Genomic DNA, 24,988 nt, shown 5'->3' with positions numbered 1-24,988 from the left:
CCACACTGCCCATAGAACATTTTATAAACTGTGCTGCTTGTGCATGCTCTGGGGAGTGCTTGTGACCTCCTAGCACGGTTTGCTGGTAGTGTTTATACCCTCTGTAGGATTGTGTATGCATGAAATTGGAAACAGTTTTTGTAGATTTGGTATATTTCAGATCAGTTGCCTTTTTTGACTTAAGCTACTTTCTTGGCCTGGAGATCTTTAATTTTTCCCATGCTCACTTCAACAGTGACCAGTCACTCTGTCTTCATCAAGAGGAGGAAATACTGAGTTATCAAGGTTTAAATGAACATCTCCCCACCTTCCTTAGGTGCCTCAGATAATTTTTGCTTATTTTAATGAAGTGAGTTTGTGCTTTAAAGGATGAGTTAAAGTGACTCAAGAGTGCAGCCTTTTCTAGGCAGAGAGTCAAAATGTCACTTCCCTTTCTATACTAAAATGCCTACTAAAATGCCGAGAGTCAAGAGGAGCACAGCAAACATTGAGGGCGAATGTGGAGGGTGAAGCTAGGGAGCAGGGAGGAGATCATGAGGTTGTATAACTTTTGATGATAACTGAATGCGTGTATGGCAGTTGAAATGCACAGGTTACAGAAAAGGGAAGTCTGACCCTTGTGTAGTTCTTTCACGGTATGAAAGGTAGCAGCAGCTTGCCAGCTTCTTGAGAGCCTGTGTACTGCATCATTGTCAGCATTGTCTCACAGCTGCCCTCCCAGGGCTGTAATTATCAGCCAGAGACAGCAACATCAGACATTTTTGAAAAAGGGGCCTTAAGGCCTGTGTTTTACGTTTTCCAGCATCCTAAGTCTTGCTTCCCCTTCCCCAAAATATATAAGCTGTTCTTAAACAGATGGGTTATGAGTTTTCTTGCTTTTATGTGCTGATTAATTTTTAGCTTGCGCTTAAATTATTCTGTCACTGAGATATCAAATTTTCTTCTGTGATGCAGAGGGGTAGCATGACAAAGTAGAAAGCAAATATTTAAGCAATGATAAAGTGAAGAGTGTTAAATAGAATCCAGTGTCTGATGACTCCTCGTTTTCTTTTTCCTGTTTCTCGAATGAACCTTACTTTGCTTTTCTTAAATATAATTGAAACTGTCTACGTTAAATCCAAAAGCATATTACTTCATTTTTATGAGACGGTACACAGGGAAGTTCTAATAAGTAGAATCTTACTACTGTAGTTGATTTTTATTTACTATCAGACCTGGCTCCTGTCTGAGAACCAAATGACCTCAGAAATCAAATGATGCTGTGACTGGAGGGTGACTTAATGTGATTCTTTTATTTGCCTGTGAATTATATCATTGAACCAGAGTGTGTTGCTCTGGATGAAAACTCAGGACTTTAAATTTTTAGCAGCAAATCATTTTGCCTCTGAAAAGTTGGTAACTTTTAAAATTAATGTAGATTTGTTGAATTGTTCTCATGCGGTATTTTTGGAAACATTCTTGATTTGTGGTACTTTTCCTTGGATGTCTTGGACAGTAACTTAGGATAGCCATCCATTTTATTCTTAATAATTTTCTTTTCTTTTCTTTGAGGATAGAGTCTTGCTCTGTTGCCCAGGCTGGAGTGCAGTGGCGCAATCTCAGCTCACTGCAACCTCTGCCTCCCAGGTTCAAGCAATTCTCCTGCCTCAGCCTCCTGAGTAGCTGGGATTACAGGCACCCGCCACCATGCCCAGCTAATTTTTTTTGTATTTTTAGTAGAGACGGGGTTTCACCATTATTGGCCAGGCTGGTCTCAAACTCCTGACCTTGTGATCCGCCCACCTCAGCCTCCCAAAGTGCTGGGATTACAGACGTGAGCCACCGCGCCCTGCCCTCTTCTTAATAATTTTCTTGAATACCTCTTCCTGTCTCCTGTTGTTGTTTTTGTTTAGTTGTCTTTTAGTATTTTTTTAAAAAGGAAGAGAAAGGGGAGGAAAGAAGATGCTTCTAAAAACCTACTTATTTTTGGCAATTTATGCAGCTTCTTGGATAAGAGAGACTTAATCGAGGAGTTTCTGACCCCCTACCATTTTTCTTTCTATCCCTGCCCATAGTGGTGGGGAGGGCAAGGGCAGGTATTGGAGGAAGACTGGGAGAAAAAATCCTGTGCTGATAAGGATGTCCAAACTTTCTGTGGATCACCAGTTGTCTCTATGACACATTCAATAAAATAACCAGATAACCGTGGATATCTCTAATTATGCTCAATGAATAACACTATTGACTTAGACTGAATTTTTCATTGGGTCCATCTTAACAATAGGAATATTCACTTTGTAGTCCAGCTTTGTTCCATGGAAAATGATGGAAATGTTCTGTATATGCACTGTCCAATACAATAGCCACAGCTGCAGAGCTTGAAATATAGCTAGTGAACTGAGAAACAAAATTTTAGTTAAATAGCCACATGTGACTACCTTATTGGACAACACAATTCTGGTCTGTAGCGCTGTTACGTTCTGAATTTGTGTCTTCTCTGGTTCGTTCGTCCTTACTGCTTCCTGGTGTTGGATATGGTTGGGTCCTGAAATGAATGTGGTTATTAAGAAGAACATCAAGGAGCAGACAGCCTCTTTACTGCATGAGAACACAGAAACCTGGATGTGTAGACAGTTTCATTTTACCTTTTCCACTTAAATGTTGTTGCACTGTTCTGATTATTATTATTACTAGTCACTGGTTGCCTGTATCATTTGTTGCACCTTTTAATGGACTCTTTATTTTTTTTCTTTTTCTTTTTATTTTTTCTTTAGAGACAGGGTCTTGCCCTGTTACTCAAGCTGGAGTCCAATGGCATGATCATAGCTCACTGCAGCCTCCAACTCCTCAGGTTGAGGCTCAAGTGATCCCCCTGCCTCAACCTCCTTAATAGCTGGAATTACAGGCACATGCCACCACACCCAACTAATTTTTTAAAAAGCTTTTTGTAGGTATAGGATCTTGCTATGTTGTCCAGGTGATTTTGAACTCCTGTCTTCAAGTGATCCTCCCACCTTGGCCTCCCAAAGGGCTGGGATTACAGGCATGAGCCACGGTGCTTGACCATCTCTTATTTTCTAAATTGATTATTCCCAAAGCATCATAGCAAGATGACATACAGATTATTTTTTGTGTGTGACTTGCGATACACAATCAGAAACTTTTCTTTTCCCACCCCACGGCCTCATCTGCCAACCATACCCAAACCTGGTTTTCATGCTTAGTATCTTTTTTCTACCAGTAATAAAGAAGTTTTCCATCTAAATTTGATGAGTTGAATGTTTCTGTGCAGGATTATCCTGGCTAATGATGAGTACCATCTTTTCAGGTACCATACTGTTGGGCAATCATCAAATAACTCAGTAAGAGTGAATGTGGAGATTAACATCTGACCTTCTATGGTGGCTTCATAGTTATCTGGTGGGGTGACAATAGTTTGTTTAGATGGCAGACTACATAATTCTTGAAGGAGTGATTACTCTTCCATGTGATCAGTAGGAGTGTAATGTTTTACATACCTGACTGTTATTACCACAGTAATTAAATAATCACTGGGAGCGAGCTGGGCTTATGCTGATGCTCTTATACCTCAGAACCTCAAGCCTCCTTGTAATGCTGACTTCAGGACTGGCTTAGGAGAAACTGTTTAGGTGCTGCAGTAACTAAATGCCCTTGGATAGGTCTCAAGGCAAACCTGCCTTAGACGGTGAATTTTGCTGAGCACAGTGATTATTAAGTAATAAGGCAGTTTCCTCCTAAACCAGCATTTGTTAAATGCTCACTCTGTGGCAGATTACTCTGCTGGAGTTTTGTGGAAGTAATGCAAAGATAATTGACATGGTTTCTGCTCACAGAAGTGGAGGAAGAAAAATGTGTACAAATAATGCAAGAGTATAAATTGAAGTCAGGAAAGGGAGAGGATGAGAGTGGCGGAAATGTTAAGTGTGTGCCAACTGTGAAGCCATTAGCCTCAAGATTTTAATCTGAAACAGAGCGTTTAAGGGATATAGACTCCTATCCCACCCCAAATGTCTGGCTGAGGTTGGAAGCTTACACAGACCTTAAAGGCGGGAGCACAGAATAATGGGCAAAGAGTCTTTTAAATGTCATTATAGAAGCTAGACATCCACACAATGTTTACCTGTGGATAGACACTTCTAGAGGCTTCATGACTATTACACAATACATTTTACAACTTCTGCTTTGTAGTGGCCTCCTGACACATTCTGTGAACTGCCTAAAGCAGTCGTCTGATTGACTTTATACTCCTATGTTGTTTTTGTATAAAACCTGATTGATGTCCAGATCTAATACTAAATTTACTCATGAGACTTGACTCTAAACGACTTTTACTTGATTTTATCAAAATTATCATCTCCCTCAAAAGATGAAAGACTCATAACTCTCTAGGTGGATCATGGTTTTCCTGCTTTCAGTCTTTCCTCTTTCCAACCCATCCTCCATAGCGTGCCACTATGACATCTTTCCAATGGAAATATCTGCCTGTTAGAAATAAACTTCTCAGTGAAACAGAGGTCTTGACTAGGAGTCTTGGAGCCATATTTAGTCTATAGCTATGTTTATTTGTCCCCTGCAGGTGTTTATGAGTCAACATTTAGAAACTAATTTTTTCATAATCTGGATTTCAGCTTCCCTTGAAAAATTGGAAGACATAGCCACCCTTGTCCTCTTTCTTCACAGCAGTCATCAGCTGGAGCTAAGCAGCAGCTGTCACCATATACTATAGATGGGTCATGCGTGCTCCAGTGCCCCTCTTCTAGAATATGCATTACATGGCCTGCATCAGTTATCTACATTAGCGTAGTCATTGCTTTTGTGACCTCTGACCTAAGGAATAGTCCAAGCCCCTTAGCATGGCACCTAGACTACCTACCAGCTGGTCCCTTTTTCCTTCTCCATCCTCTTTCCTGCCACTCTTTGCACTTTGTGCTCCAGCAGCACCAAAGTGCTTGTTGCATTTGCCTGCTCCGTCATGTTCTTGCATGCCTCTGTGTCCTACTCATGCTCATCTGTGCATTTTCCTCATCTTGCTTCCTCATTTGGATAACTCTGACTTACTCTGTAGAATCAGATCACATGGCATCTTCTCCAGACTTTCCTTGGGTGCCATCTGCAGAAAACCTTCTCTCTCGCTCCCAGCCTCCTCATTCCTGGCACAAAGGGCAGCCCCTCACTGTGCTCCTTCCACACTATAAGTCCTGTACTGACTTACTTCAGTGTAATGAAATCATCCATGCACACACCCATGTCCTTCTTGACACTGTAAGCTTTGTAAGGGCCAGGACTCACTCCTCTTTATACCCTGTACCTTTCAGAGTAAATGGAACATTATGAAACAAAGGTAAACTTAACACTTAAAATAACTTTCACAGACTCTGAAGGTCTTCATAATATAGGAATTCTAAGAAATGTTGGTAGCATTAGAATTGTCCTTTCAAGGTAACTACTTGGAAAGAGACAATTCTGTGTTTGATACATTAATCATATTGCTCTCCATGAAACTGCATTTGTCTATTAGTATACCAGAGATTATCTCTTTGTTTTTGTCTTCTTCTCCTCCTCCTGCTCCTCCCTTTTTTTTTTTTTTTTTTTTTTTTTTTTGAGGCAAACTCTTGCTCTGTCTTCCAAGCTGAAGTGCAGTGGTATGATCATGGCTCACTGCAGCTTTGAACTCCTGAGCTCAAGTGATCCTCCTCAGCCTTCCAAGTAGCTTGCAACTAGAGGTGCATACCACCACACTTGGCTGTTTTTTTTTCTTTTAATTTTGTAGAGGTCTCACTTTGTTGCCTAGGCTGGTCTCCAACTCCTGGGCTCAAGTGATCCCCACACCTTGATCTCCCAAAGTGCTGGGATTGCAGGAATGAGCCACTGCACCCAGCCCTGTTTTGTTGTTTTCTGTCATGCTATTCATTTTTCTTTGGTGGAAAAACGAAGGTATATAGTTACAAGGTTCTATTAATTGACCACTTTGTGAATATTAAGGTTAATAATGCTTTCTGTCCCTTTTGTTAGCTAATCATAGATTAAATTGTAAAGAAATACAACTTCTCCTTGAGATCAGGACACAGTGGTTCTGAGAAACTGTACTCCCCCACCCCCACTTTGTTAAAATGTGTATTTCTGGAGCCTGCAGTGACTTCTCTTCTTTTGGCTTTTCCACTGTAAAGGTAGAATTTCCTCCAGTTAAGGTTTCCAAATGAAATATAATCTAGCGTTTACCATTTATATTCCTATCGTATACGTGATGATCTAGCAACTGTAATGTCCTTTTCTAAGTCATGAATCTTTTTGTTTTCTAAGAGGAGTCTTAGAATAAGAAATGTGAATGCCTCTATAGAATCATTCTCATACATTTCCTTGTTTCTTTTTCTCTTTTATTCTGTAAGGCTTGCACTGTTGTCTTTTCCCAGTGTCCTTATGTGTGGCATTTTAGGGCTAGGCAAATGGTTTTAGCTGTCAAATTTAACAGCTAGGGAAGCAAAAATATATTTTAGAACAATGGTATCAAAGATGCTTATTTTGAGGAGGAAATCTTGAGGTCAAATTCATTGGCATAAACTTTTATTTGCTGAAGAGATCTTAAATGTAATATTTTATTCAAAATGTTTATATAAAAATAATAGGGTATGGAGCAAGGATCACATCATCTAATGTATGTCTTGTACTCATTGGATTCTCTGTAACTATTTGAATAAATGAATACAGCTGTTCCCCAGGCATTATGTGTTATAGAAGTAGAAATTACCACATGCGTTACTGTGTACGAGAGGAACATGATTTAACCTGTGTAAAACCAAAGTTTTTGTATAGTGAGGTACAATATAAAGTGTAATTTGCTTGCTATATAAAACTAAAAGGCTGAAAAACTGTGTGCCTGTTTCCAGAGCTATAATTGATGGAGCTAAAAGAGCTGACTCCTCCAATCATAGGAACCAAACACAATTAAGTATTTACTTAGAGCCTCCCAGCTGAGAACTCTTAGATATTATTTATTAAAAGATTATAGTCTGAGTTTGAATTGAATGTCCATTTCCATTAACATCTGTGTGTCTCCAAGAGCAACTTTAATTCGTTTATTACAGAAATTCTCCAGGTGGCTCCAGGCACCTTGACTATGTTTTTCATTTAGCAGAAACTCAACAGCAATGAAGGTGATTTTACTGAGAGACTCCATCTTAATTCTCAGATCATCTAGACATTTAGGAAAAACCCACTTTATGTTGCACCTTCCATATGTTATGTTAAGTTTATGTTCGAGATTTGCCAATTTCAGAAGATAAGTCATACCCCATTATACCCCAGACCCAGATGCTGAGGCCCAAAGTGTGTCACAGATGGACATAAGGCACTGTTTGAAATATTTACCAGAGCATCATTTGACATTTATGCCAACTGTAAAATGCGGGTCCTGTTTTTCAGGCTATCTGCCCAGCAATGGTTTGTTAATAAGAAAATTCTCATAGAATCTTTCTAGATTCCAAAGAATGTACAATCCCAGGTCCAGTGTGGAGTGGGAATGAAGTTCAGGAGTATAGACCAAGAAAAATTATCCTGACAGTTTTGATCTTGAATATATATGGTTTGGGGGACTAGATTCATTCTAAATTAAAGTTGCAGGCCTAATAAAGTAGTAAAAAGATATTAAAACACCAAGATTCAGCAGAACCTGTCATTCTAAAACCATTATTGAGAACAACAGTATGGAGGCTCAAGCCACCTCTGTACTCCTAATAGGATTGCTTTCAAGGTCACCAGCTGAGTGCATGACCAAGAGGTGTCTTGGAGTTGGGCAGGAGGGAAGAGAGTTGGAATCTCTATTAGCCCCTTTTAAAAATTTCCCAAATAATGTAGCTTAAGATCTAAGTAAAAATGCAACTTTAAGAGAAGTTACCCCCTTACAAACCAGTTGTCCCCTCTGAGCCCCGATGTAGAACTATAGAAATTCAGAACCAGCCACTATCAGGGATATCAGTTTACATAGTGGGAAAACAGGATACTAGGAAAGTTTCACCATGTTCACTAGTAGTGAGTGGGCACAGGTCCAAGTTTGCCACAGTTATTAGAAATCCAGGCTATATTTGGTGTGAGAAACTGTGAAAAAAGTGCTTAGAAAAAAGAAAAAGTGCTACATATGGAAATATGCACATTACTGTTATTAATATTTAAACTTTCTGAGCCTCAGATTCTCATCATGAAATGAATAAAAACATGCTCACAGGTGATGGTGAGTATTAGAGAGAATACATAAGCACTTAGCTTATTCTCTGGAAAATAATGGGAGCTGATTATTTGACAATTATAATATTGGTAATTTATAACCAAATGTCTCACATTTTCTGATAACTTCTACTGACATGTTCTGTTGGGAGAATGGCCTGGTGGAAAGACCATCATGCTTGTCTGTGCCAAACCTTAACCAGTCTCTTTTTATAGCGATATTTTCCCTAATCTAATTTCTTTCCTTAACTTGTTTGTGAGTGAAAATTTCTAGGAAGGCTGCCTTCTTTCTTGTGTCGTTTTAGTCACTTTCCTACCGTAGGCATATGTGACTGGATCCTTGTTCTGTGTTTGTTCATGTGAATCAGAAGTCCTAGCTGCCAGGTAGATTGCTCATGCAGTACCCTGTAATTTTGTTGTGTTAGATGAAGGAAATAAATTGCCATAATGTCAGATCACCTCACTTGTTATTTTAAATATGATTAAGGGAGTGTACCTGTTATTCCTTGGGATTAATGGAAAACTCTGATCTGCATTAATCAGGGAACAATAGCAGTGATCATCTGCCATTTTAAAAGCCAATTCAAAAGGGTTTTTTTTTTGCAAGGGTTTTTTTTTTTTTTCCTTCTGATGAGGGGTGTGTGTGTGCGCTCATGTGCATGTATGTGAGTTGCTTGATGGCAATGTCCTATGCTAATGGACAGGTTTCTGCCAGTGGTTGAGATTATGGATGCTTTCACTGGGGATGCCAAATGTATCCAGGCTTATTTTATGCAGGCTTATTTTCACATACTTATTTTCAGCACCAAGACTTCTTATTCTAAGTTTGGTTAGCCATCTTTTCTTTCAATACTTCTTGTTTCTCTGTGCTAGTCTTGTTTTGTTCTCTAGTCACTCAGAAGTAAGTGCTGTGAACACTTACGGTGGAGAAAGCACCAAATTAAATGTTATTTGCTGCTATAATTGAACATATATATGCTAGCAGATCTGTGTCCTGGTGCAGTAGATACTGTCTCGCTTGGAGCTCTTCCCTCTACCTGGTATGTACTTCTGCTGCTTCTCCTCTCTCTGCTTCACTCTTCCTGGTCAACACCTACTTGTACTTCAGTTTAAATGTCATTTCCTTGGCCAGACATGGTGGCTTATGCCTGTAATCCCAGTGCTTTGGGAGGCCAAGGTGGGAGGATCATTTGAGCCCAGGAGTTCAAGAACAGCCCTGGCAGCAGAGACCGTGTCTCTACAAAAAATACAAAAATTAACCAGGTGTGGTGGTATGCACCTGTGGTCTCAGCTACTCCGGTGGCTGAGGTGGGAGAATCCCCTGAGCCCAAGGAGGTCGAGGCTGCAGTGAGCCATGATCGTAGCACTATACTCTAGCCTAGGCAGCAGAGTGAGACCTTGTCTCAAAAAACAAAAAAATTGTCATTTCCCTAAGGATGTCCCCAGACCAAGCTAGTCTCAGATTCTAGGCCCTTTCTTACTCCAGGCAAATTGTGTATTAAGTGTTTGCTGAGTCGTTGTTTATTGTCTGTCTCCTCAACTAGACGAAGCTTCCAGAAAGCAATGAATATGTCTGTCAGATTCACACTGTGCCCCCAGCAACTAATACAGAGTCTAGTATGCACGTACTTTCTTTTATTGTGCTTCACAGATACTGCATTTTTTTACAAATTGAAGGTTTGTGGCAACCCTATATCAAGTCAGTCTGTTGGCACCATTTTTCCGATAGCATGTGCCTACTTCTCATCTCTGCATCGCATATTGGTAATTCTTGCAATATTTCAGACTTTTTCGTTGTTATTATATCTGTTATGGTAATCTGTGATGGGTGATCTTTGATGTCACTATTGTAATTGTTTTGGAATGCTACAAACCATGCCCACATAAGATAGCAAACTTAACAAATATTGTGTGTGTTCTGACTACTCCACCAACCCAGCTGTTTCTGTCTCTCTCCCTCTCCTTAGGCCACCCTATTCTTTCAGACATGACAATTTTGAAATGAAGTTAACTAATAACCTTACAATGGCCCCTAATCTAAGTGCTCAAGTGAAGAATTACATGCCTCTCACTTTAAATCAAAAGCTAGAAATGATTAAGCCTAGTGAGAGAAGGCATGTTGAAAGCCTAGATAGGCTGAGAGCTAGGCCAACATGTGAATGCAGAGGAAAAGTTCTTAAAGGAAGTGAAAAGTGCTACCATGGTAAACACACAAACGATAAGAAAGCGAAACAACCTGAGTGCTGATACAAAGAAGGTTTGAGTGGTCTGGATAGAAGATCAAACCAGCTACACGTTCTCTTAAGCCAAAGCTTAATCCAGAACAAGGACCCTAACTCTCTTCAATTTTATGAAGGCTGAGAGGTGAGGGAACTGCAGAAAAAAGTTTGAAACTAGCAGAGGATGGTCATGAGGTTTAAGGAAAGAAAGTGTCTCCATAACATAAAAGCACAAGATGAAGCAGCAAATGCTGATGGGGAAGCTGCAGCAAGTTATCCAGATCTTGCTAAGGTAATGATGCAGGTGACTTCACTAAACAACAGAGTTTCAATGGAGATGAAACAGCCCTCTATTGGAAGAAGATGCCATCTAGGACGTTGATAGACAGAGAGTCAAAGTCAGTGCCTGGCTTCGAAGGACAGGCTGAATCTCTTGTTAGGGGATAATGCAGCTGAGTCACTGCAGTCATTGACTTGGAGTTGAAGCCAATGCTCATTTGCCATTCTGAAAATTCTAAGGCCCTTAAGAATTATGCTAAATCTACTCTGTGTGCACTCTGTCAGTGGAACAACAAAGCCTGGATGATAGCACGTCTGTTTATAGCATGGTGTACTGACTATTGAGACCCACTGCTCAGAAAAAAAGTTTTCTTTCAAAATATTACTGCTCATCGACAATGTACCAGGTCACCCTGATGGAGATGGACAAAGGAGGTTAATGTTGTTTTCTTTTTTCTTTTCTTTTTTTTTTTTTTTTGAGACAGAGTCTCGCTCTGTCACCCAGGCTGGAGTGCCGTGATCTCAGCTCACTGTAACCTCTGCCTCCTGGGTTCAAGCTATTCTCCTGCCTCAGCCTCCCAAGAAGCTGGGATTACAGGTGTACACCACCACACCTGGCTAACTTTTTGTATTTTTAGTGGAGACGGGGTTTCACCGTGTTGGCCAGGCTGGTCTCAAACTCCTGACCTCAGGTGATCCACTTGCCTTGGCCTCCCAACGTGCCGGGATTACAGGCATGAGCCACTGCACCCAGCCACAAGAAGGTTAATGTTGTTTTCATGCCTGCCATCACAACATCCATTTTTCAGTCTATGGATCAAGGAATAATTTTGACTTTCAGGTCTTATAACTTAAAAAATATATTTTGTAAGGTTATGGCTGCCGTAGGTAGTGATTCCTCTGATGGATCTGGGCAAAGAAAATTGAAAACCTTCTGGAAAGGATTCACCATTGCAGATGCCATTAAGAACATTTGTGATGCATGGAAGGAGGTTGGTGTGCCAAACCCCTATTGACTCCAGTGGGGATGGCACCAGGTTCAAGAGGCTGAAGAAGAGACCTAGAGCCAGTGAATGAGACATGGGTTTTACTGGGGACTTATATACAGGTGAGAGAGTCCAGTGGTGGCAGACTGGACAAAACCACCACCACCACTTGCAAAACACATGCAATTTATATAACATTTTCACTTAACACCCTCCCCCTAGCAACTTCCACCTGGCAAACCTCATTTAACCCAAAACAATGGGCCATGATCCCCTGTATGGCCCATGTTCCACAGGATGCATCTGGGGTTCAGATGTTCCTCATAGACAAGGAATGGATCTCTGGGCTGGCCACTTCTGAATACACATTGAGGTGCTCTGCCATACAGGGTCATTCCCAGGTATACTCACGTCGCATTATCACTGTCAGGTGCATCTACCATACAAAACTCAAAATATCAACATTAACAGGTGTTTGGAAGCAGTTGATCCCAACCTTCATGAGTGACTTTGAGGGGTTTAAGACTTCAGTAGAGGAAGTAACTGCAGATGTGGTGGAAATGGCAAGAGAACTAGAATTAGAAGTAGAGCCTGAAGATGTGACTGAATTACTGCGATTCCATGATAAAACTTGAACAGATTAGTTTCTTCTTATGGATGAACAAAGTAAGTGGTTTCTTGAGATGGAATCTACTCATGGTGAAGATGCTGTGAACATTGTTGAAATGACAACAAAGGATTTAGAATATTACATAAGCTTAGTGGATAAAGCAGCAGCAGGGTTTGAGAGGATAGAGTCCATTTTTGAAAAAAGTCCTGTGGATGAAATGCTATCACACAACATTGCATACAACAGAGAAGTCTTTCATGAAAGGAAGAGTTCATGGACTTGGCAAATTTCATTGCTATCTTACTTTAAGAAATTGCAGCTGGGTGCAGTGGCTCATGCCTATAATCCCAGTGCTTTGAGAGGCAGAGGCAGGAGGATCATTTGAACCCAGGAGTTTGAGACCAGACTGGGCAACATAGTGAGAACTTGCCTCTACCAAAAACAAAACAAAACAAAAACCTAGCTTGGTGTGATATCACAAGCCTATAGTCCTAGCAACTTGAGAGGCTGATGCAGAAGGATTGCTTGAGCCTGAGAGGTCAAGACTGCAGTGACCTGTGGTTGTGCTACTGCACTGCAGCCTGGGCAACAGAGTGAGACCCTTTCAAAAAAAAAAAAAAAGGGAAGAAATTGCCACAGCACCCCAACCTTCAGTGACTGCTATCCTTATCAGTCAGCAGCCATTAACATGGAAACAAGACCCTCCACCAGCAAAAAGATTACAACTCACTAAAGGCTCCAATGATTCTTCGCGTTTTTTAGCAATCAAGTAGTTTTTAATGAAGTTATGTACACTGTTTTAGGACATAATGTTGCACACTTGATAGACTACAGCGTAATGAAAACAAACTTTTATATGCACTGTGAAACCAAAAAATGTGTGTGACTTGCTTTATTGCAATATTTGCTTTGTTGGGGTGGTCTGGAACTGAACTGGCAGTATTCTGAGGTATGCCTTGTTGAGGCTTCCTAAATCTTCATTACATCAACAGGTGTCACACCCTAGAGAAAAAGTTGACAAGAATAAATCCAGCAATTTTTTACATCCATAATATTCTTAGAAACTTTGGTATTTACTTTTTCCACTGAAACAGTTCTCTTTTTCTGTTGAGCTGTTCTGTAGAACTTGAAGGAAATTCTTTCTAGGTGCTGATTCAAGACCTCTTAGTCCATGGGTGCTAAGCCAGATGGCAGAAGCCCAAATCTGGTTCCTCATAAGATAACTGATTGGAGGCAACACACTCTGGCCCTGCCGGCCAGAGAATGAGACAGCACAGCTGGAGAGGTAGTCTGTCTAGGCCTTTAAACATTCCAGGGTCCAGGACTTTGTTCTGAATCTAGCAAAGGCCTGGAGATATCAGATCAATCACCACCCTGCCTGGTGATAATGACAGTGAATTTTGTATTAACGACCTTTGTCCACTAGACTTCATGCAGGGATGACTTGTTTGTTTTCGGCTAGGACATTGGCTTGGACAGTCTGCAGTGGCTTACTTGGATCAAATTCTAGTGCTAGACCATTCCAGAAGCACCTTCTACCATCATCTTTCCTTGAACTGCCAGAGCTTATTATAAAATGTTCATTTCGAGTTTGTGGCATATCCTCATTGCAGCCATGTTTGAGTTATTATAAGTATTTTCTTTCCTTTTGCACAGTTGAAATTCAGTTATCATGACCATATTAAGTGTAAGCCAGGGAGAACTTGCATACACAAATCCTTAGTGATTTAAACTCCCACTGAGCTCTTGACTAATAGTATCCCTCACTCCCACCTGCTGCTCTGTGGATTAGGAAATATCATGGAAAGTGAACTGGAGCTGCTGCTACTTTAACAAAGTCCACTGTGTACCTAGCCACATTCCCTCTAGTTCTCCACCTATTCAGTGCATCTCATTAAGCCGCCCTCACGAATTTCCTTTTATGCTTCTCTTTTGTAATACCATCTCTGCATCTGCCTTTTTTTTTAAGGCCCAGAAAAACAGGTTCTTTGTGGGTAGACAGTTCCTGGTGCACACCTTTCATTCAGCACTGTAAAGATGCAAAGTGGCAACTGAGATATTAGGATTCAAAACCTCAGCACTCTGGATTTTTACCCTGGGCTTGCTTGGGGAATCAAATTTTCTTTTTATGAATTTGCTAACTCTGATTCTTCTGTGGCACCACAGTAGAAAATCCTATCCTAATTCTTAATGGTATTGTTCAGAATCCTATAACTTCCCCTTACCCGTCTAGTAGTTTAGAATACCATGACATTAAAATTAGTATGAATTTTGAGTGGAACTCCAAACTGACGTCTTATATCAACACTTCTAATCATCAACCAAATCTTCTCACAATGTAAGTAATTTCAAAATTATTCTCACTCCACTGCCATGTTTCAGTGACACACGCATCTACTTTGATGCTGCATGACCTTCACTTGAACTTCATTCAGCCAGCTGTGTGGGTTTATGCTGGGACTTGTTTCCACACCACCTGTGATATTATGAACTCAGAAATTCCCCTAGGTACCCACAGACTTCAGATTCAGCAAACAGTGATTGCTTCCTACCCTATGCTAGATGTTTCCGTACACAGTAGTCTTCTGCTTATCCTTCTAGGGAGCCTCAGTCGATGCTTGAAACCTCAGATGGTACCGAACCCTATATGTATATACTATGTTTTTTCTATACATACCTGTGATACAGTTTAATTTATAAATTAGACACAGAGATTAATAACAATAATAAAATATAGCAATGTACTGTAATAAAAGTTATATGAGTATGGTCGCTCCCAAAATATCTTACTGTATTGTACTCACGTATTTTCAGACTGTAGTTGACTGCAGGTAACTCAGAATGCAGAAAGCAAAACCAGCGATGAGGGTGGACTGCCGTGTGTGAGCTCATCCTCCTACCTGAAGAAAAGCCTCACACCTTCTGAACCTTCATCCTCTCCACCACCCCCAGGCTTCTGAACCCCCTGTGTTCTCACAGTTATGAGTCCTCCTTCCCACTCACTGGTGTTTTGTCAAGCCCGGAACTCACGGGTAACCATTTCAAAGATGCACTTGCAATGATGCCTGGGCCTTCCTTGCAGGCTGGAGTGTCCCCTCATAACCTCCTGTTTCTTCTTTAGGTCTGTGGAGTGTTACTGTGAGACTCCTAAAAACCAGCTGTGTGGGTCGTTTCTACTTTCTTATCCTCTCACCATCAGCTGAGCCCAATTTGCTGCTAGCCAGTTGTCAAATCACATCACAGGAATGCTCACCCCATTTTGTCTACTGTATGTCACTCTTTTGCCCAGGCTGGAAGTACAGTGGCGTGATCTTGGCTCACTGCAACCTCCGCCTCCTGGGTTCAAGCAATTCTCCTGTCTCAGCCTCCCGAGTGGTGGCAGGGACTACAGGCACATGCCACCACACCCAGCTAATTTTTGTATTCTTAGTAGAGACAGGGTTTCACCATATTACTCAGGCTGGTCTCGAACTCCTGACCTCAGGTGATCCACCTGCCTTGGCCACCCAAAGAGCTGGGATTACAGGCATGAGCCACCACGCCCAGCCTGTACCTCACTCTTAACGTCTGATATTTGCTATGAATATTGAGGATGTTTTAAATTAGCTTCCAGTAGCTCACGCCTGTAATCCAATGCTTTGGGAAGCAGAGGCAGGAGGACCTCTTGAGCCCAGGAGTTCAACACCAGCATGGGCAACATTGTGATACTCCATCTCTGCAAAATTAAAAAATAGCCCAGCATGGTGGTGCATGTATGTATTCCCAGCTAACTCAGAAGGCTGAGGTGAAAGGATTGCTTGAGTCTGGGAGATTGAGGCTGCAGTGAGCTGTAATCATGCCACTGCACTCCAGCCTGTGCAACAGAATGAGACCCTGTCTCAAAAAAAAAAAAAAAAACCAAAAACCGAAACTGGGTACAGTGACACATGCCTGTAATCCTAGCACTTTGGGAGGCCCAGGTGGGAGGATTATTTGAGGCAAAGAGTTTGAAACCAGTCTGGGCAACGTAGCAAGACTGCATCTTTACAAAAAAACTTAAAAAAAAAAAAGCAGTTTCTACATCATAATTTACTCTCTTGACTAGAGGGAGAAAATAGGTGGAAAGACATATAGCCTGTATTATTCTAATTTAAAGTTCAACAGGAAAGAGAAGAATGAGGAACTTCTGTTTTCATTTGATATGATTTTGAAGAAGGAAGAGGTTAATGTTTAAAAAGGACTGTTGGCCACTGACATTGGATTTCACTAAATCCTGAGTGTCAAAGGTAATTGCAGTCATGTGGCTAGTGACATAGTTTTTTGGTGAAGCATTATCAAGAAGAGCAAATTGAATGCTCCAGCCCCATCTGAGGATTTCTTGGTTATTTATTGTGAGCCATTATAACTACAGATGCTTCATGAGAGAGTTAATATAATTACTGGTCTATATCTTTTTACTTTAGGAGAAGAAAGTTAAAGAATGAGTCCATTACTGTTTCAGGTGATGTGTTTAGAAAGCAGAGCTTTAATTCAGGACTTAAATGGTATTAAATGGTGTTTCTTGAATTCCATTCTTCTGACAGTTACTGTCATAATCATTGGTAGTGAATCCTACGTAGTCATTCCCAGTATCCCGGATTTGGTTTCTTCCAAGATTAGATACACTTTAATGAGTAGGTAAATTTCCTATTTCAGTTTCTCTTTAGTGTATTTTATCTTCAGACTTCACTGTGATATTTTAGTGTGAACATTAAAACAAAAAATAAATAGGAAAACCATCCTGGGTTGCGACTGATGGTTCATCCTGGACCAGTCTATGGCGTTTGGCATTATCTGTTCCTTTCTTGGGACCCTGAAACTTAAAGTTCATGAGACTTAGAAGTTGATTGAAGAGAAGCAGGCATCCCTGTATGAAGTCATAGCAGGTATATCGACACAAAGCTTGGGACAGTTAGGCTCCCAAAAAGTGTTGGTGCCCAAATTCAGAATGCTTGATCTCTGTTAAGTTAACATTTGATAAAAAATTAATTCTTTATCCTGATGCTGATGAAGATCTCTTCTGAGAATCACAGTGATGCTTCAGGACTGATAATGATGTGACAAATCTTTGTTACTGTGGTCTCTGATGAAAACCAAATTTTCTTTTCTTTCTTTTTTTTTTGAGACAGTGTCTCACTCTGTTGCCCTGGTTGGAGAGCAGTCGTGTGATCTTGGCTCACTGCAGCCTCCACCTCCCCAGGCTCAAGTGATCCTCCCGCCTCAGCCTCCCATGTAGCTGAGAGTACAGGCATGCGCCAGCATGCCCAGCTAATTTTCGTGTCTTTGTAGAGATGGAGTTTCACCATGTTGCCCAGGCTGGTCTCAAGCTCCTGAGCTGAAGCGATTCACCTGCCTCAGCCTGCCAAAGTGCTGGCATTACAGGCGTTCACCACTGCACCCAGCCTGAAAACCAATTTTCTAGCAGGCAAATTGGGCAAGTTAGGTTTTAATGTACTAGGAGTAGCTCTGAAATTTTAAATTGGGATGTGTGTCAAAGAATTTGTAGAATTGAGGGAGCTCGCAGTGTGTCGTGGTGTCTTGGAGGCCATACGGTGTAGGAGTTAAAACTTGGTCTCTGGAGCCAGTCCAGAGCCCGTTTTTGCCTCCTCCTAAACATATGCTTCAGGCAAAGTACTTACAATTTCTGTGCCTCACTTGCTTTTTCCATAAATCAGGGCTAGTAGTGACACCTGTCTCATAGGGTTATTAAAGATTAGGTAGAATAATGTCTAAAACATGCTTGTGACTGTGCCTAATCCGGCACTAACCAAGCAGCATGTGAATGGTAGCGAATGTTATTAATATTTGGAAAGCTTTCTTAGTTCAACGGCTTTATCTTAGTAGTTTTAAGAAACCAACATTTCTGCTAAGATATCTACATTTTGTGGTTTTTTTAAATGTCTTTTCTTAAATTTAAAAAGAATTATTTAAAAAATAAAATTTGTTTTTTCTTTTTTTTTTTTTTTTTTTGAGAATCTTCTCCTGGAAGGATGTCTAAATTTTGGAAGACTTGAAACAAGTTAAAAGAAATTTGTATCTGGCTAGGAGAAAATTGAAATCAGTAGTAATTCTGACTTTAGGCAGGTTACTACCCCCCTTCCCGTCCTTCTCTCATGTTTTCTGGGTCTTCTGCTCAGCCTCCAGGAGTCCAGAGAGGGAACTGTGGGATGCAAAGACTCATTAAATTCACATGAGGTATCCTTTAAGCCCTCCATTGAGATTGACCCCTGCTTAAGTACATTTCAGCTCAAAACATTGCCTTCCCCCACTTTTCTGGGGAGCAGGGATTACTTTTCTTATAGCCCCTATTAAAAGAAAACTTCAGAAAAGTTAAATTCAATAGAGTTTAATTGAACAAAAAAACAGAAACTATTCACGAATCAGGCAGTCTCCAGAATCACAGCAGATTTGGAGACTCCGGGGTGCCTCATGGTCAGAACAAGTTTATGGACAAAAAGCGTAAAGTGATTTACAGGAATCGAAAGTGAGGTTCAGAAACAGTGAGATTGGTTACAGCTTGGTGTTTGCCTTATTTGAATGCAGTTTGGACACTCAGCAGTCTATGAGTGATTGAAGTATGGCCGCTGGGATTGGCCAACACTCAGCTGTTGTTACAGGTGCATATTACTAGTTAGGTTTTCAATTTTGTCTGCCTATTAAGCTAGGTCACGGTTTGTCCACAAGGACTCAAATATAGAACGAAGTCTTCAGGCCATATTTAGTTTGCTTTAACACCCGCCTCAAGCTTCATTCCTTTTTGGAGGTGAAAGGAATTTATCCAGTGTTCTTGCACGTCAGTGAAGGAAACCTTTCCAATAAAAAGGAGTCTGTTGACCTGCCTAGGCTGGACCAGTTCCAGTATCAACCTGGGCCAACTCCCAGTACTGAGGCTGGAAGGGCAGATGCCCCCTGATAAATAATTTTTTATTGTTTCCAGAAATTTCCCAAAGCTTATAAACCTTAAAATATCCTGAATTATCCAAAACTGTGGATTGTGTCCTCTAAAAACTCCTACCAATGCCCTTCCCTCCCCACATTTCTCTTCCCTTCCCTACAGGTGACCTTCAAGTGTGGTTTATGTAAAGTATTATTAGTTCCAGCTATTTAGTGACCTCTTCTTTCTCACTGAAACCTAATACCATCCACAGTAATGATTATGCACGTCTTTAGGTAGGGATTAACTTTCACAAGTTTTCTTTGATTACCACAGTCATCTTATGTATATTCAATTCTCCCTATTTGATGTTCTGTTATATTATACAGTATATCAGTGGCAAGATGTGTTGAATTGAGATGAGGCTGTTAAAAAAAGGTTTTCTAGGAAAACATAAATTGGCATTTACTCAAGAATTTTCTTTAACATTACATTCAATTAAAAACACAGATTTTTTTGTTGTTGATTTGACAAACAACAAAGAAATTTCTCAAGGCTTAAATACATTATTAAATCTTCTTTACCAATCACTTTGGTTTTGTTACATCAGCATGTTTATAAAGGTTTTCTGAAGGAAAAGATTATATCAACATACACTTCACAGGCAATGTCTAATGGTAGTTTTTCCCACAGTGGAAAAGATACTGCGGTTACATTAACAACATTTAAAATTCCTTATTTTTGCTACTTGCCAGTAATAAGTCCTATATATAAATTATTAGATTTTTATTTTTTATTTTTTTCAAACTTTTAAGTTCAGGGGTACACGTGCAGATTTGCTATAGAGGTAAACTTATGTCATGGATGTTTGTACAGATTATTTCATCACCCAGGTGTTAAGTCTGGTACTCATATGTTTCCGGATCCTCTTCCTCCTCCAGTAGGCCCCAGTGTCTGCTGTTCCTTTCGATGTGTCCCTGTGTTCTCATCATTTTTCTTTTACTTCTGACTTTTTATAACTTGAAAATAATCTCAGATGCCTAGTGATTGTCTAGCTATAGCAAATATTTTTATTGGAACTTATTATCCTTGACAACCACTTTTATAATAGCATTGTGAGGCAAACAGTACTTTTACATCAGACACACAAAAATGGGGACACTAAAATGAGGACATTATGGCTAATGTTCATCTCTCTCTCCCTCTCCCTTCCTCTCCCTGTCTCCCTTCCCAGGGAGATAATATGTACCCTTGCAGTCAATTTCTGTAATTTTACTATATATATATATATATATATATATATATATCTCAATAATATATACATTACGTGGAAACGTAATGTGTAATTGAGTTCTTAAAACAGTGTTCAGGAAGATACTATTTTATGGCTTGCCAACTCAGCTTATTTCACCTTGTACCTTGTTGTAAGATTATATACCTTTCTCAGTCTTTTATTTTATCGTCTGTTAGGCTCTAAAAAAGGGAGTTATAATGTTTGCAAAATTATTTTAAAAAACGAAAGAAGTGGAGGGCCCACATAATAAATACTCATGGACCCCAGGACCCAGACCTTTTAAACACATTTTAAATATTTTGGCTGGGCACGTTGCCTCATGCCTGTAATCCTAGCACTTTGGGAAGCCGAGGTGGGAGGATCACCTGAGGTCAGTGTTTTGAGACCAGACTGGCCAACATGGCAAAACCTCGTCTCTTCTAAAAATACAAAAATTAGCCATGTGTTGTGGCACACGACTGTAATCCCAGCTCCTTGGGAGGCTGGGCACAAGAATCGCTTGAACCTGGGAGGCAGAGGTTGCATTGGGCCGAGATTGTGCCACTGCACTCCAGCTTGGGCAACAGAGTGAGACTGTGTCTAAAAAATTTTTTTTAAAGGTAAATATTTTACATTAAAAGATACATTTATGGGAAATGGGCTGGATGCGGTGGCTCAGGCCTGTAATCCCAGCACTTTGGGAGGCCAAGGCAGGTGGATAGCTTGGGCCAGGAGTTCGAGATGAGCCTGGCCAACATGGTGAAACCCTGTCTCTACTAAAAATACAAACATTTGCGGTGGTGGCACGCACCTGTAGTCCCAGCTACTTGGGAGGCTGAGGCAAGAGAATTGCCAGAACCCAGGACGTGGAGGTTGCAGTGAGCCGAGATTGCACCACTGCACTCCAGTCTGGGTGACAGAGTGAGGCTCTGTCCCCCCTACAAAAAAAAAAAAAAAAAAAAAAAAAAGGATGTATTTATGGAAAATACAAATTATTATGGCTAATTTCGTCATTTCCTGTGTATCCTTCCATCTCTCTCCCTGTTTCCCTATTTCCCTTCCCAGGGAGATAATATGTACCCTTGCAGCCCATTTCTGTAATTTTACCACATGTATATATCTATAAATAACACATCATTTGTGTGTTTAAATTGACATAAATTATGTCATATTAACATATCAGTTTCCTACTTTTACTTCCCCTACTGAAGTTTTAAAATACCCATCCCAAGTGATAAATATAGTTTAAGTGCTGCCTAGAATTCTGTAGTGTGACTTTGCTGCAGTTTATTTACTATTCCCCAATTGATGAATGGAGAAGTATAGTTTTGTTTTTTCACTTTGTTGTGACTACAAATCGGTGCTGCAGTAACTTTTTATAGTCCTCTCTTTTAGCATATGTGCAAATATATATTCCTAGAAGTGGTATGTGCTGTGCGTTTTCACATGCCGAATTGCCTTCCGAAATAGTTTTATCAGCATACTTCTGCCTGCAGCTCATGGCAGTCCCTATTTCCCCATATTCACTTCCACTTGATTTAGTAAGACACTTTGATTTTTGAGAATTGGATGGCTATAAAATGGTATTTAGTTTTAATTAGCAAAATTAAACATTGGTTAATGTAGATTTTTTTAAATAACGGAAAGGACAGCACTGTTTAGGTGGGTTTTTTTTCCCTTTAGAGGAAGGCAAGAGACATTGCTGCATCAATAATCTGGTATAAAGCTAATTGTTTTCATAAGGTATGCCGAGTCACTGGGGGAGGAAACAGATGGTACCAGCACTGTGCGGATCTGTGGGAAGGGCATTTATCATCTCCATTGACATGGTGGGTCAGGGTTAGAGCCAGGTTTCAGATTCTTCTTCTTCCCCCCACCCCCACCCCCCCCACCCCCGCTTTTTTTTTTCCCCTCAGAAATCCTTGTTTGGACAGATTCTTCTTTTGGAACCACATTGAGTTTACAGACCTGAGCCTTTGGTTTTCTCTTCTTCTTGCTTCACTTCCTTTTGGGCATTCAGCGTCAATACTATTAGGTGGGCAGAGAAAAAGCAAAGTACATAAAAAGTTAAGTTGGCTGTCTTCTTTCAGAATAAAGGAGGGAAAGGGAGAAGGCACCATTTGGGGAAGATTTCTGAGGAGAGCATGTATTGAAAACTTTGCTTAAGGTTAGATTTGGTAATTATTTGTGGGTTTCCATTATTCATGTAGTCCTTGGGCCTGATTAGCATTTGTAAAGTATAAACTCTACACATGCAAGGCATTAGCATGAATAATTAAAAGGTAGGGAGTTAGCTATCCATGACTGTGGGTTTTCTTTTATTATTGTAGAGTCTATTTTAGTTAACAAGAGGAAGCTTAGACTTGCAGACTGCTGGTCTGGCAACCTCAATTTTGCTTTCAGCTCAGCCACATATCATGATGCATTGTATGGATGCCTTATTTTCCTGGAAAAAGAAAGTTACTTTGCTGGGAAAAAAAAAAATCAGTATTCTGTGCACTCTATTCGTATCAATTATAAGGGTACAGTCTGAATTCCTGGGAGGAGAGCTCTGCTTAGAGTAAGCGTATCAAACTAAGTGTAATTATTATTGTACTTATAATTTAAAACTACCTTGGTCTTTGTTAACCCATTGATTCAGGACCCATCAGCCCCTACAAAATATCGCTCCCCAAATTTTGGACATTTCCCAGGGGTATCTGATGTGCTCCCAAACCAGTCCTCTGCAGGAATGCCACATTCATCCTGGAAGCATCTTCCTGCCGGTGCTCTGTGTGCCACTCCACTACTTATGCTGTGTGGTTATGTTTCCCATATTGGGGTTCCACAAGGCACTCCTAGTGCAGGCCTTTAATGACTGTGCCAACAAAAGAGTGTTTCTAATTCAGGTAAGTCTGGAAAATACATTTCATTACTTTTGAACTTGTAAGAGCATTTAGTATTTTATTATGAATCACCAAGAAAGGAATGTAGTATACTTATCTGGCCAGGGAATAATTCTGTGTGGGATGTCTACGTGTGTATACCACTTTAGGAAATTATGTAGCATGTGTATGCATTTGTGTGTGCACACACAGAGCACTTCTTAAGAGATTCTTCATTTGCTGCTCCTTGGTACCAAAGCCATGAGCTGGGTCTATTGTTGCAAATAGATGAATTACACTTTTAAAATGGCTTTTGGTAGATTCCTTGACAAGCCCTGGTGTATTTAATTTTCTCTTAAAGTCAAAATTGGACCCCTGCTACATAAAAAATCTATAAATCTAACTTGGCTGTTGGTGAAAAATGCACAAAAAGGCATCTCAGCATTTTCTGATTCTTGGTTTGGAATCTAGTGGCAAATACTACTACCTCTGTGAATGCCAGGCTCTGGTCCATGAAGCCATGGCTGCCTGTGGCCCTCTGAATTCACAGGAGGCATCTTTCCTTATTCTGCAGCCTCGTACCCAGACTGTGATCCTCCCTTCCGACTCCAGATGTTCCAGTGAGTAGAGGAGAAGAGAAAATTTGTGATGGGAACTTAGTGGCTTCATCTGGAGCCTTATCTGAGAGCTGCATGTGAACAAACCATGGTGGATCTGTCTATTCTCTCTGTTCTGGAAGGATGAGTGCAATGAAAGTTGTCTGATCATTGTGTAACTTAAGTTTGACACGTGCAATTTATTAAAAAAAGCCATCTGGGCATAAAAATTGGATAAATAACTAGGGTAAAATAAATGATAAATAAGATTAATGAGACAGGAGTGGAAGGGAAGATCTGAAAAAATTTCCATTTCCAGCATTATAATATTTAGTTAGTAAGAGAAATGAGAACCACCATCATGAGTGGAGCACTTACCATGTGGAAGCCCTGAGGGTGTTCTCTTAAGGGAGGTATTTACCCCATTTTACACAAGGTAATACCTAAACCCCAGGGTGAAGTAAATAGCAGAAATATACACAGCTAGCAAATGGTGGAGCAGCTTTCAGGCCCCTCTGACTCCAGGCCACCTCCTGGCCCTGTGATAAGAATATAAGAACTGGAGAGGAAGTGAGTGCTTTTCATGAGGGAACAGACCTCCAGGGGTCTGTTGCCCGAAGCTTCATAGTGACTGGTCACTGTTCTGCTTCTCTGGCTACTGAATTAGTGTCAGTTAAAATAAATAGATGTGGCAAACTGTTTCAACATGGAAGAGAATTAAGGGAAACATTTCAGGTTTTTAGTTCCACTTTGGAAATAAAATTATTCTTTATTTTTCTTTTCTCAAAAGGAGCATGTGATTATGTTTAGAAAGTTTGTAGAACATAAAATATACATTGCAATGAGGGTAATCACAATAAGATTCTTGGAAAATTCCTGTTGACACGTGGATGTATTTTTTTTCTGTCTTTTTCTGTGCATCTTCTCAATGATTTGGAAATTAGAGGCTCTGCTTTAAAATCTACTAATGGTTATACTGTCAAAGATTTTTCTTCAAATAATCTTACATTATCTGACAGTCACAAATAAATATTTTTATTCTGCTTTGTAAT

At 40.3% G+C, this 24,988-nt stretch overlaps 1 protein-coding gene across 5 annotated transcripts in view; it reads left to right on the top strand.

The window, feature by feature from the left end:
* Positions 1 to 24,988, top strand: part of MAP7 (microtubule associated protein 7) — a 204,769-nt gene that overhangs the window by 24,143 nt on the left and 155,638 nt on the right.

Source organism: Pongo abelii, chromosome 5 (assembly GCF_028885655.2).
Source record: "Pongo abelii isolate AG06213 chromosome 5, NHGRI_mPonAbe1-v2.0_pri, whole genome shotgun sequence".
Taxonomy (NCBI): domain Eukaryota; kingdom Metazoa; phylum Chordata; class Mammalia; order Primates; family Hominidae; genus Pongo; species Pongo abelii.
This window is presented reverse-complemented; position numbering and strand designations above follow the sequence as displayed.